The sequence below is a fragment of the Xenopus laevis genome, chromosome 6L (assembly GCF_017654675.1).
Source record: "Xenopus laevis strain J_2021 chromosome 6L, Xenopus_laevis_v10.1, whole genome shotgun sequence".
Classification (NCBI taxonomy): Eukaryota; Metazoa; Chordata; class Amphibia; order Anura; family Pipidae; genus Xenopus; species Xenopus laevis.
In genome coordinates, this window is record NC_054381.1 from 31864442 (window position 1) to 31877129 (window position 12688).

Sequence of the window (12688 nt, forward strand, 5' to 3'; positions counted from 1 at the left end):
TCCTAAATCCTGCTAAATCTCTTAGACGTCCCCGGACTTTTTCATTTACTTAGAAAATCATTCCCTGCACAATTGAGCTGACAGCAGAAACAGAAGTGCTTTGTGGAGGGGTCTGAAGTAATTTAACGGCTCTGTAAAGTGTAAGGTTACGCTTACGGGATATATATATTTTTTTGTTTAATATTCTATTTTATGGGTTTTGCTCCTGCTGATTTTTTTTATGGTAAAACATAAAGGCAACAGGGGGGAAAAAAGGGTTAAAAAGTGACATTTACAGATCAGGGAATTATAAAGTAGGGGCTGGCTAGGAAACAGTAGCATTATATACGAATAAAGAGTTCATGATGGTTCCTTTAGTCTGAGTGGGAGATAAAGAGCACATGGCAGCTGTTCTGCACAATGCAATGGGGCTTGTTGCTTTAAACAGCAATGAGGGGACATCCCTGCAAGGACGACACCCCAGCTGTTGGTGAGCAACGACAACTCCCCGTCACCCTCTCAGGGAATGCTGGGAGATGTAGTTCACCAAGCAGCCATTGAGAAGGCAACGAGATGTCTCACGGTGCTGCCTTTGTTGTAGCACATGCTCAAATAAATGCACTTACCTGGACTGGTGCTTGAACTTGCAGTTGGGGTGCCCTGGAGGAGGAGGATGATGATGGGCTGCAGCAGTGGGGGATGAGATCAGCTCTGACTCCCCCTTATGACTGAGCTCAGAGGAGGCAGCTGCTGTCTCACATGGTCCCACTTCTCCCCTCTTTGGGCCACACAGGTAGCTCTGGGCTCTTCTTCTGCCCAGCCATCCTCAGCCGAGCAAACTCGTGCAAAAGAGGCAGTCTCGCCGCACAACACAGGGCTGAGAGGAATAGATAGCAATAATTCTTTTTTTTTTCTTCTTCTTCACAAGCCTTACAGTTTATTGTGCAGAGCTCCCAGTCCCCATTGCAAAGCCATAAGCTGTGAGGTAGTGCTGCTCTCCTATGGCTTTCCTCCTCCTATTCCCAGCCTCTCTCTCCCTTCTCTCTAGTTTTTTTTTTCCCTTTCCTTCCTCACTGCGTGTCTAAGCAGCAGCAGCGCTTTCTTTTCCTACTTTTTTTTTTGTTTTTGCTTTCCCACGCTGGCTGAATGTGACTTGACCCCGCTTCAAAAAAGTTTGACATAGTGCGAGAACATTTCCGCATTCTTCACTGACTACAAAGCGCGCTGCCGCCTCCTTCTGCTTTCTGTCTCTGCTCTGTGTCTTAGCACTCAATGAAATCCTTCATATTAGACTGCCACAAGCCAAGGCAGCAGCACAAACACACACACACACTCACACACGGTGCACTTACACATTTAACATGTTTCACATACGTTCTCCTACACCTTCTTTCTAGGCTTTTCCATTAAACTTGTAAAGTGTTTTATGGCAGAGCTGCTACAAATTCCTCCGCGTTAACCCTTGGGCTGCCAAAACCAGGAAAAGTTCTTGTTTTCTGTCATGGCTGCTGTGTTTTTGAAGCTGTGAAATGTGCATAGCTGAGACTGTAATATATATATATTTATTAGAATTCCACTCACACAAATGGATCAGCACTCTCTATTGGTGAAAAAAGTCCAGAATTTATTTAATTGATTTAAGGATATATATATATATATCCTTAAATCAATTAAATATATATATATATATATATATATATATATATATATATATATATATATATATATAAAACCATTTTTCGATTCTCCACTTAGCAGAAATGATTGTGCATTGAGTGCTGGTATATTGGACGTAATATATATATATATATATATATATATATATATATATATATATATATATATATATATATATATATATATATATATATATATATACCAATAGTTTCCAGACCAGCACTCCCTTTAGTAAAAAAATAATTTTTATTTTTTGCTTACTTTTTACTAAAGGGAGTGCTGGTCTGGAAACTATTGGTGTATACAAGATTACCGTGTACCCCTCCTTCTATCTAAATCAGCCTTGGAGTGCGGATACTCATTGGAAAGTTATATATATATAACATGTCCAAAATACTGGCACTCACAGGATTATCATAACGAGGAAAAGGTTTTAGTGAATAAAAAATAGGTTTATTTAGCCAACGTTTCAGTTCCGCACAGCAACCTTTATATGTATATATATATATATATATATATATATATATATATATATATATATATATATACATACATACATATTGGACTTTATTTACATAAAAATAACATATATATATATATATATATATATATATATATATTAAGAGGAGCAATATATATATATATATATATATATATACAGGTATGTGACCTGTTATCCAGAATGCTTGGGACCTAGGGTTTTCCGGATAATGGATCTTTCTGTAATTTGGAGTTTCATACCTTAAGCCTACTAGAAAATCATGTAAACATTAAATAAACTTAATAGGCTGACTGTGCTTCCAATAAGGATTAATTATATCTTAGTTTGGATAAAGTACACACTACTGATTTATTATTACAGAGAAAAAGGCAATCATTTTAAAAAATTTGGATTATTTGGATAAAATGGGGTCTATGGGAGACAGCCTTTCTGTAATTCGGAGCTTTCTGGATAACTGGTTTCCAGATAATGGATCCCATACCTGTATATTGGACTTTATTTACATAATAATAAAATATATATATTAAGAGGAGCACTTAAAGAAAGATCCAGGTACATATAAGGTAATATCAGCTTATAAATATCATAGTTCTGCAGTCATTGGGGCTTAAACGAAACACAAAACAACGTATTAAAGTGATCATATTTACAAGAGATCCAACACTTCAATCACGCGCAGATGACCTTCCTCCAGGTTTGTTTACTTATATTCTCTGAAGAAAGTCCCTTCTGCAAGACCCAAATGTTGGATCTGTTATAGGTTTAATCACTTTAATAAATTGTTTTGTTTATTTAAGTCCCACTGAGTTTAATAAACTCTCTCTCTCTTTAATGAATAAAGCACCTTAACTATCACAACCATTGGAGGATGTGGAGACCACCTTCATTGTATTTTTTTTGGTGATTAGCCTTAAAGGGATACTGTCATGGGAAAAAATTTTTTTTTCAAAACGAAACAGTTAATAGTGCTGCTCCAGCAGAATTCTGCACTGAAATCCATTTCTCAAAAGAGCAAACAGATTTTTTTATATTCAATTTTGAAATCTGACATGGGGCTAGACATTTTGTCAATTTCCCAGCTGCCCCATGTCATGTGACTTGTGCCTGCACTTCAGGAGAGAAATGCTTTCTGGCAGGCTGCTGTTTTTCCTTCTCAATGTAACTGAATGTGTCTCAGTGGGACATGGGTTTTTACTATTGAGTGTTGTTCTTAGATCTACCAGGCAGCTGTTATCTTGTGTTAGGGAGCTGTTATCTGGTTACCTTCCCATTGTTCTTTTGTTTGGCTGCTGGGGGGGGGAAAGGGAGGGGGGTGATATCACTCCAACTTGCAGTACAGCAGTAAAGAGTGATTGAAGTTTATCAGAGCACAAGTCACATGACTTGGGGCAGCTGGGAAATTGACAAAATGTCTGGCCCCATGTCAGATTTCAAAATTGAATATAAAAAAATCTGTTTGCTCTTTTGAGAAATGGATTTCAGTGCAGAATTCTGCTGGAGCAGCACTATTAACTGATTCATTTTGAAAAAAATTTTTTTTCCCATGACAGTATCCCTTTACGGAAATGCAACTTTTACCTCTCTCTCTTTCTTTCGCCCTCCCTCGCTCTATATCCAGTTATGGCAATAGCAGACAGTGTTTGGATTGTAATTCTTTGCACCATGTGTATGTGTAAATATACTGTATATATGTATATGTATATATATATATATATATATATATATATATATATATATATGCATGAGTGTGTGCACGTGTACAGTATATCTGCTGTATAACTATAAAGTAATTGTGTGCCTATCTAATCCATCTATCTATCATCTATTTTTTAATCTTGGGACGTCTGAGGCTTGTACAAGGAATGGGACCTGTTATCCGGAATGCTCAGGACCTGGGGTTTTCTGGATAACACGTCTTCCTGTAATTTGGATCTTCATACCTTAAGTCAACTAGAAAATCATGTAAACATTAAATAAACCCAGTAGGCTGTTTTGGCTTCCAATAAGGATTAATTATATCTTAGTTGGGATCAAGTAGAAGGCACTGTTGTTTTATTATTACAGAGACAAAGGAAATTATTTTTAAAAATTTGGATAAAATGGGGTCTATGGGAGACATCACAAATAGTTAGTACAACCGCCTTGGCTGCAGGAGTGCGTGTACTACTATTTGTGATGAATTATATTGCCTAAGCTAGGGGTTTGGGGCACGGCACTCCGGCCATCTGCATCTGCAAGCTCCGCTGACTTTCATGTTCCTACGGTTCAATTGGTTATCTTTCAAGTGTCGGACCTTGGGGTTCAGGAACATCACAGGTTCCAGTTATTGCAAATAACTCATTCCATAACTGTAAGGGACAGATTTATTAAGGTTCGAATTGTGTTTTCCATTTTGGTCAAAACTCACATTTTCGAGGTTTATTATACTCCGACCCTGGAAATAGCTAGAATCCGAAAATACACCATCTAAAACCTGTTGATGTCATGTAGGAGTCAATGGCAGAAGCCCCTTGAACCATTTAAAGAATAGCCTGCATGATGTTCAAGGTTTTTCGGAGGGTTTTGCCCAAAAATTCAAAAGATTTGAGAGATTTGAGGGTTTTTTTGCTGAAAACTTGATTGATTAAAGTTTTCGGGTTTTGCAACAAGAACTCGCAGAATCAAGTTTTTTCCATTCAATTTTTTTCTTAAATAATATTCCATTCCAGTGGTGAGTTCATTTGAGTTCATTCAAGGTAAAAAAAAACTCTAACATTCCACCTTTGATAAATAACTCCCTTAATGTATCATATATTTAATATAGACAGACTTCAGAAAAAATTTAAATAAAAAAAAAACACAAATGCTGGAAAGGAATGGGATCCTTTATCCAGAAATCCATTATTCAGTAAGCTCAGAATTATGGGAAGGTGATCTTTTGTAGAGTCCCTTTTAAGCAAATAATTATAATTATTAAAAAACATATTTCCTTATTCTATGTAATAATAAAACAGTACTTGATGGTAACTAAGCTGCATGAATACATATTGGTGGGAAAACAATCCTATTGGGTTTATTTGGGGCGTTATTTATCAAAGGTCGAATTTTAGAGGTTTGTGAGGTTTTTTATACCTTGAATAAACTCACAACTGAAATGTTTTCTGATTTGTGAAAAAACTTGAATGGTAAAAACTGGACAAGTGAATTCGAAGTGAAAAACACAAATACTTGAATTGAGCGAGTTTTTGGGCAAAACCCTCCGCAAAAACCCCGAACATCATGAAGGCTACAAACATCTTCAAATAGTTCAAGAGACCTCTGCCACAGAAATTTCGAGTTTTGACTGAAAAATAGATACCAGTGAAAGCTCGACTTTTTTGGGTAAAAATCAACTTGACCTTTAATAAATAACTTCCTTGATGTTTAAATGATTTTTAGCAGACTTAGGGGCCCATTTATTAAACCTCAATCTTTTTCTGGTCAATGTTTGTAGGGGAAAATCTAGATTTTTTTTTGTGTGGAAAAATAACTTACATTTTTACAGATTTATTATACCCCAAAGCTGCTCAAAGTCCAAATATGAAAATACTCCATCTCAAACCTGTCGAGGTCATGTTGTTAATGGCAGATGTCCCTGAAGATGTTTCTTGACATTGTGATCTGCGTTGAAAGTCTTGGTTTTTGTCCGATAATCCGTTAAAGTCGAGTTTGAAAATTCGATAAAACCAAGTTTTAGGCGTATCAATTTGAGACAAATTGCAGCTCAATTTTGTCCCAGCGTTTTTTTTCACGGTGAATTTTTCGAGAAAAATGATTAAAGTATGTTGATACAAATAACAGAAGACTCCCTTATCTGGAAAACCCCAGGTCCTATGTATTCCAGATAATAGATCCTATATCTTTATTTATTTCATAAGAGAACAATGGCAAAATGAATGTTTCAGCCACAGAATCACATATTTGTTCATGGGGATTTGTTTCTTATATTAGTTTGTTGCTTGAGAGACCGTATTGCCAGTCGCAAATGTAACATTGAACCAATATAACTCGTTACCTCTCGGTCATGATGCCAATTTCCGGTAACAAATGTATCCTTACCAAATGCATTGTAGAACCCATTTTTATTGCTAAATTTTTTCTGACATTTTTAAAGGAATTCCATCATCCCAAAGTTTCCTTTAAAAATGATTTTGTATTCAATTCGAATTTCAATTTTTTTTAAATTTTTAACATAACATATGTTGCTGTTATCACAGTTATTCTGCTAAACTAGTTATTGTTTTGTAATCATGTAGCGTGTAACTAAGGGGTGTCATATCTATACTGTGGTCTGAATGCCTTTTATAAAGCCATAAAGCAAGATAGAGTTGCCGGTTTGTGAGCGAAAATAAGAAGATTTAACCATTTAATTAATTTCCCAGTGCGAGTACTAATTTTGTCCCTTTAATTAAGGAAATGAGAGGTTTAGACATTGGATAGGACAAATAACTGTTGAGAGGTATAAGTTAATATAAGAATAGTTGTAAAAGTTATTTTAATTTTGAGAAAGTTATTGCCATTTTCTTCTTCCTTGCAAAATGGGATTATTACTAAATTTCCTCCTTTAGACTGTAAATGCTTTTGTATGTAATTTGTATGTTTGATGTATACACAACTATCCTATTTTACAGTGCAGCAGTATATACTGTATTGTTCTAAATTCTTGCTAATAATAATAATAGAATTGTAGTAATAATTTCTGGAATCAGCATGACCATCAAAGCGGGTATGTTGTAGTAAAAAGTTTAAAATTGTTGTAAATGAGTAGCTACAGAAAGAATCCTTCCTCTTTCTTTGAGCCATAACTACAAATTTTCTTTTTTATGTCTTGATTTGAAGATAAAATGTCCAAAGTGAATTCAATAGATACTTATATTTGTGTGTATTTATTACTCACTTATATAACACTTTTTTGTTAAATGTATAACAATGTTTAATTCTGAAAGGGGTATATTTTCTATAACATTCGAAATAGTGTTTTTTTTCTAAAAAAAACAATACAATTACGATATATCAAAGTAAGTTTTGCTTTAATAATACAAGCACTTAGACAGTAAGCTCTGTGAGGCAATAGCTTCCTTTCTAAGATGTTGCTCACCACACGGTACAGTGTATTTATAAGTATAATTAATACTTATTTATTATTAATGTAAGTTTTGTTCTTTGTGTGTACTGTTCTATATTGCAAAATTGTAAATCACTTGTATGTAGTTACATACATACAAGTGAAATATGCTTTTCAAGGTAGTTTTTAGAGAAACATAAGCACAAATATCATGTTTCTACATACAAGCAATTCTACAAAAAAATCAGTGGCAATGTTGCTTATAATGAAATCAAATCTATTGTGACACCAAAAAAATCTAGGTTTCAATTAATACATACAAAACATACACCTATGCTGCTTATACATCTTACAAATGCCAGACAGAGGAAGTACAACCTAACAGTATTAAGAAAGAGATTTTCTTTTGTAGAGACCACAGTGTTGGACATGCGTGTATGTAGGAGTGTGTAGGTGTGTGTGTGTGTAATTGCGTCCAAACTAGATCAAAAGCAAATGCAACCTGGGCAGGGTACAACCCATAGATCTTGGCAGCAGTAGGCATATTTCCAAGGCACACAGCAGTTTTCATGACTGATTTCAGGCAGTTACTGTAAATGTTCAGCTCAGACTTTAGTCAGCCCTGTAAATTCTCCCCAGTTAGTGTGTTTGTGTATGTATTTGCTATGTATTCAAATACTCAAGGAATGTTTTTAAAAGTCCTTTATAACTGGGGATAACTGATGTACATTTTTTGCCATGACAAATGCAAGCCCCCCAGCTAAGCAAATTAAACCTGGTTATAATAATTATAATTAATTAACATGTATTTATTTTGCACGTTACAGAGATTATCATTCAATCCATATCATTGTACCAATATTACACAGTACACAACCAGAGCTCATGGTGAAACAAGACAGGCACAGTTTGCATGCAATAATACATATTAACAGGGAAATAAAACTCCAGATTCTGTTTTTCAAATCCATGCTTTATGTTTTTTATGTTATCAACTCTAGGGGCATATTTATTATCGTGTGTAATACGAAATTCGATGAAAAAACAGTGTTAAAAGCTGTGTAAGATAAACTGGGAATTTATTAAGGTGTGCTTTATTTTCCATGTGAAAGCCAGATTTGCCACCGTTATTTTACATTGCTTCTAGCGGAAGTCACTCTAAGAAAAAACGTGATAAAAATTTAAAAAATGTACACGGTTTTTTACCCCACATAATAAATGTGCCCCTAGATCTCTAAGTAATTGTCCTATTGTCAAAGTGGCTGTTCCATCTCTGCCTAGAATTTGTCATCTACAGTTCCATCTCTGCCTAGAGTTTGTCATCTACAGATACATCACAACATGCAGAACAAATATCTGACTTCTTTAGAACTGAAATCTCACAAAATTTGCAGCTGGCCATAGAAGATTAAGTTTCAATATTAGTTGGAAGTTTTCAAGAGAGAAATAATGACAGAATGTAGTTCTCTCTCCATTTGGAAAAGATAATTATAACAGAAAATAACCTTTAGTGGCATACGGTTACGTTAGATAAAGGAGTTAAAGTAAAGAGTTTATCTTGGGGACTTTGAATTTTACATTTTAAGAGAAAACTGGAGCAAATAAGAGAAAGGTTTTAAACATTTTTAGTATGGAAGATCTCATAAATATGGGTATTTTCAAATTATTTAAAAGGATTATTCTGCAGAATTCTATAGGATGCACCTGCACAAAGATCTCAAAAATGAATGTATTACTATTAATAATTTATCTGAATTACATACTACTAAAGGTCCCCTTCAGGTTATAATTGAGCACCAAGTGTTAAACAATGTACTTTTAAGAAACACTAGTCATTAAAATCTGGTTTTTTTTTTGGTTACGCTATATGTGACCTCTCTGTATAAATGTATATCTTAAAGGGATACTGTCATGGGAAATTTTTCTTTTCAAAATGAATCAGTTAATAGTGCGGCTCCAGCAGAATTCTGCACTGAAATCCATTTCTCAAAAGAGCAAATAGATTTTTTTTATGTTCAATTTTGAAATCTGACATGGGGCTAGACATATTGTCAATTTCCCAGCTGCCCCAAGTCATGTGACTTGTGCTCTGGTAAACTTCAATCACTCTTTACTGCTGTACTGCAAGTTGGAGTGATATCACCCCCTCCCTTTTCCACCCCAGCAGCCAAACAAAAGAACAATGGGAAGGTAACCAGGTAGCAGCTCCCTAACACAAGATAACAGCTGCCTGGTAGATCTAAGAACAACACTCAATAGTAAAAACCCATGTCTTACTGAGACACATTCAGTTACATTGAGAAGGAAAAATAGCAGCCTGCCAGAAAGAATTTCTCTCCTAAAGTGCAGGCACAAGTCACATGACCAGGGGCAGCTGGGAAATTGACAAAATGTCTAGCCCCATGTCAGATTTCAAAATTGAATATAAAAAATCTGTTTGCTCTTTTGAGAAATGGATTTCAGTGCAGAATTCTGGTGGAGTAGCACTATTAACTAATGTGTTTTGAAAAAAACATGTTTTCCGATGACAGGATCCCTTTAAGTGTTTATTATGGAGTGCAGTGCAGTGTTTCGGGGCGGACCACTTTGTCAAGCATGACAAACTAAGGGGTCCGCCCCAAAAACGTTGCACTGCACTCTGTAATAAACACTTGAAAGTGTTTCATCAGATCTGTGTGCCATTGGAATTTTCTATTGGACTACTGTTGGGAGGTGGCAGAGCCTCCACCTTTGTGCACCAGACATCCTTGTTCTGTGCAGTAGGTAGGGTGTGCGAGGTCCAACGACAATTGTATCCAATAAATGTATATCTTACCAGATCTGATTTAGGAGCAAAAGGTAATCATTTATTTAGATGAACAGCATAAGCTTCACCAAGGAGTGTACTGTAAGTGCAGTTAGAACTGTAGAGGGAAAAGTTCCCTGAATGTGGCAATGAGTTTAGGATTATTGTAAAATACTGTATATAGCTGTGAGTAATATATTGTGGAAATGTATTGGTCCATTTTTATTTAATGCTCTTCTAATCTTTTGTTTAATGACCAATGGCTTCTTTTTTGAGTAAACCTACACCACACTGGAATCAATTGACTCCAAAAGAGTACAAAAACCAAAATAAAAAAAACATATATTGTGTAGTAGTAATACAGTAGTGTATTAAAATGTTTTCATATTAATGAATTGTAGTTTATTACTAAATAATAACCCACACATATTCAAATTGGTCATAATTAAATGTGTAATGTTGAGCATCTTGCCAAAATCTTGGAAGTTTCTGTTATTCTTGGATGATTCCTAATTCAGAGTCAGCCATCCTACCCGAAACATTTGCAGGATGTAAAATATACAATAATAGTGCACACAGCAATAATAAAAGAGAAGAGAAAACAAATGCAACAATCCCCACTACTTTCAGAAAATAAGTATTATAATATATTATAATAAAATATAAAAGACTAATTAATCAGAAGGCCTTCTGATTTGTGTGTTCGAGGGTCTGGAAAACTCTGCATCAGACATCTGATCAGAGTGAGTGCTAACTCTAGCTGCCTTCGAAAAAAGGTTGAATATTGGAAAGTACTGATGTGCTGTTTAGCACACTCTGATGATTTGAGAGCAAGTACAGGGATGCTGCATAGTTCAGGGCCAAGGACCTTAAGCAGTCATTAATTTCAGGGATCCTTGATCCCTTGATGTTCGAATTTTAGGAGAAACCGATATATTGTGGGTGGAAAAACATGCTGATTTGCCTCCAAAATTGATACTTTGCACATTGCATTGTAAATGAATCATACTGTCAACATTGCCAAACTTGTGAAAAAAACTATACTGTTGTTTACCTGAATATTATTGCAGCAATACAGTATATGTAAAATATGATGATGTTCTAAATTCAAGTTCATGTTTGATCTCAAGTTTTAGTAAGTAGAGAATAATGCAAGCTTACAAAGAGAAAGTATATACAGTTTGTATTTTTGTTCCCTTTGCCACAGATATCTTCCCCCAATATGTTATTAGTTGGGTTCATCATGGTATAATTTCTGTTAAGATTTGCAGGACAAGTTCAACACTTCAAAGGCAACAAACAGATCAGGGCAGGTGTGAGAAGGCTGCAAAGGGATCACAGTTCAGAAACGTTTGCCAATAAAACAATAAAAAGTTATGTCTAGTTTATTGTAGAAATATGTCAAATGCAGAGTAGGTAATTTTTAACCACTATAAATAAAAAAATGTTACCTCTCAAATGAACATCTCTTATGGCATCATGCTAGCATAATGCACATCTACATAGTTACATAGTTAAGATGGGTTGAAAAAATACCAAAATCCTAGTTAAATCCCTTCAAACTAACCCTATATATATATATATATATATATATATATATATATATATAGATATATATATATATAGATATATATATATATATATATATATATATATATATATATATATATATATATATAAATATATAAAATACACAAACGCCATGAATATCTTGTAAATTATATCCTTATAAACAGTGAGTTCTGATGTCATTTCTGTCACATGACTCACTGAAATTTGCGTATTATAATAAATAAAGTACCCCCAGTTGCAAAATATGAGAATATTAGAAGTTACCTCGGAGTTCCATGACCTGTATAAAAACACGGTCTTTCGGCCTCATGTTTTTATATGGTCATGAAACTCCTCGTAATTTATAATATCCTTATAATTTACAAGAGGGGGTATTTTATTCACTATATATATATATATATATATATAGATATATATATATATATATATATAGTACATTATTTAGGTTTTAAGGGACAACTATTGTCTTCTTACACTCTTTTATCAGTCATACAATATATTAGTCTAATCCAGTATTTATGTGCCATTCACAAGATAGATTATCAGCACTATGTGGCATGGAGATTTTAATGGTATGAAGGGAAAGAGCTTTATGGAAAAAATAGGAGCAGTGCAATTAGTGTTTAGTGCTGTGAAATTGTAATGTGTATGATGGTTGTGATAGTTCAGTATACTAGTAGCGATGTACCAGCGACTAGAGACACACTCATACATTCCAGTTGGCTCTGCTCGGATGGGACAGTTCTCATCTGTAGAACCAAAAAAAGGTGTGCAGAAAGTGAATAACTAGGAATAACTAAGATGGATTAAAGGAGTGACCTTAGATGTCCCAGTTCTCCATTTGAGATCTTTGGAATATATTGGCACAGTCTCCTCAGCTTTCAGCCCACCCAGTGTGGAGCAGCAGCCAACAACAGTTAAAAATTGTCCTGCCCAGACATTTGCCATAGGGAATATAATCCCATTTCCCCAAATGTTGTCCTCATTTATTTTCTAGGCTAGCTGTGGCAGAATAGTTCTCTTCTCCTACAACAGATGTCCATGTAAAACCTGTACAAAAGGCCACACTAATATTATTCTTCCAGCAGAA

General features: G+C 34.8%; 1 protein-coding gene across 1 annotated transcript in view; it reads right to left on the reverse strand.

The window, feature by feature from the left end:
• LOC108718479 (cyclin-dependent kinase 6-like) overlaps positions 1–1350 on the reverse strand; it is a 114159-nt gene extending 112809 nt beyond the window's left edge. The window contains exon 1 of the mRNA XM_041565893.1: positions 606–1350. The gene's annotated coding sequence lies outside the window, so the exon portion shown is untranslated. The remainder of the gene's footprint in view (positions 1–605) is intronic.
• Between the last annotated feature and the right edge of the window lie 11338 nt (positions 1351–12688).